The following is a 1929-nucleotide window of genomic DNA, read 5'->3' as shown; positions in this document are numbered from 1 at the left end:
AACTCGATTTTTGTACCACGGTTGATCTTTTCTATCTCTTACGATCTTAATTGGCTCATACTCATCTAATGCATATTGTATGATGGTTTTGAAATTTGTCCACTGATCTTCAACACTATCTGAACTTGAGTAAAAACTTTTGTGTTTGGCCGTGAAGTACTCTGAAATCCGCTTTTGCTAAACAGAAAAATCTACCTACCGTTTTTAATATTTCTGTTTACAGCTGAAATCATGCATGCAGTAACCGCTTTATGATTGCTGATTCCCTGTTCTGCGTTAACTGTTTCAAATAGTTCGGGTCTGTTTGTCACCAGGAAGTCTAATTTGTTCTCTGTTTAACTGCTCAAGTTCATTGGTTCGCTGATTTACTTAATGTATGTAAATAAGTTTAAAATTTCTCATTGCATGTTAGGTTACAACGAAATATAATTCTAAAAACTGTCCAGGAACGTATGAGTAACTTAATGAAACGTACTAGTGAACTAAATACACAGACAAGTGTGATTGTGGTTTAAGGTATTTTTACACACTTTCTAGTTACACATCTTACTAACCCCAGTCCCATAAGAGGCACTAATAACAAATAATTAAAGTATGAGTTTATACAGAACTGAGTTTTCTAGAGTCATTGATGTTTCTGATGATAACCCTGCCTTTATCAGACACTTGTGACCGAAAGAAGATCATCCAAAATATAATCACTAAATTGTTGACGAATGATTATCCATCCTCATAGATCTGTGCTGCAGATCTTGGAAACGTTGACGAAAGTTACGAATTTATATAGCAAACATCCCAGTACGTTCAGTCACAATGTAACGCGAGGCTTTTCTTTGAATGTCTTCGTGTACTTTCACGGCCGGTGCTATGTTCATACTACACGCTACTAATGCGTCTTAGTTGTATACCTTTCCTCTGTGGCTGCTGTTCCACCACTGCTGTAGAACACTTTGGCGGCGAATGAAGGTGACTACTGTGGCAGGACCATTTGTCAGGGAATGTTAGATTCAGAGGGCGTAAATTGTGACAGATAGGCAGCTCCATTTCAGAGACTGGTACTTCTTTTGAATGCAGTTCGTTGAAGGGAACAATAAATAAGACATTAGTGGCACACAAAACGACATGTATACTGAGAAATTATGATGAAGATATGTTTTAATATTTGGATGTGGATTTTTGCCCTGCGACTCATGTGGATTACGAGCATTATTGATGTTGAAACTTCCTGGCAGATTAAAACTGTGTGCCCGACCGAGACTCGAACTCGGGCCCTTTGCCTTTCGCGGGCAAGTGCTCTACCAACTGAGCTATCGAAGCACGACTCACGCCCGGTACTCACAGCTTTACTTCTGCCAGTACCTCGTCTCCTACCTTCCAAACTTTACAGAAGCTCTCCTGCGAACCTTGCAGAACTAGCACTCCTGAAAGAAAGGATATTGCGGAGACATGGCTTAGCCACAGCCTGGGGGATGTTTCCAGAATGAGATTTTCACTCTGCAGCGGAGTGTGCGCTGATATGAAACTTCCTGGCAGATTAAAACTGTGTGCCCGACCGAGACTCGAACTCGGGACCTTTGCCTTTCGCGGGCAAGTGCTCTACAAACTGAGCTATCGAAGCACGACTCACGCCCGGTACTCACAGCTTTACTTCTGCCAGTACCTCGTCTCCTACCTTCCAAACTTTACAGAAGCTCTCCTGCGAACCTTGCAGAACTAGCACTCCTGAAAGAAAGGATATTGCGGAGACATGGCTTAGCCACAGCCTGGGGGATGTTTCCAGAATGAGATTTTCACTCTGCAGCGGAGTGTGCGCTGATATGAAACTTCCTGGCACTTGCCCGCGAAAGGCAAAGGCCCCGAGTTCGAGTCTCGGTCGGGCACACAGTTTTAATCTGCCAGGAAGTTTCATATCAGCGCACACTCCGCTGC

The 1929-nt window shown here is 42.9% G+C and overlaps 1 non-coding gene across 1 annotated transcript; it reads right to left on the bottom strand.

Moving 5' to 3' along the window:
* Positions 1–1243: 1243 nt before the first annotated feature.
* Positions 1244–1318, bottom strand: Trnas-cga (transfer RNA serine (anticodon CGA)). The gene has a single exon. It is a non-coding gene; the product is annotated as a tRNA-Ser (tRNA).
* Positions 1319–1929: the final 611 nt, after the last annotated feature.

This window comes from Schistocerca nitens, chromosome 1 (assembly GCF_023898315.1).
Source record: "Schistocerca nitens isolate TAMUIC-IGC-003100 chromosome 1, iqSchNite1.1, whole genome shotgun sequence".
NCBI classification, from domain to species: domain Eukaryota; kingdom Metazoa; phylum Arthropoda; class Insecta; order Orthoptera; family Acrididae; genus Schistocerca; species Schistocerca nitens.
This window is presented reverse-complemented; position numbering and strand designations above follow the sequence as displayed.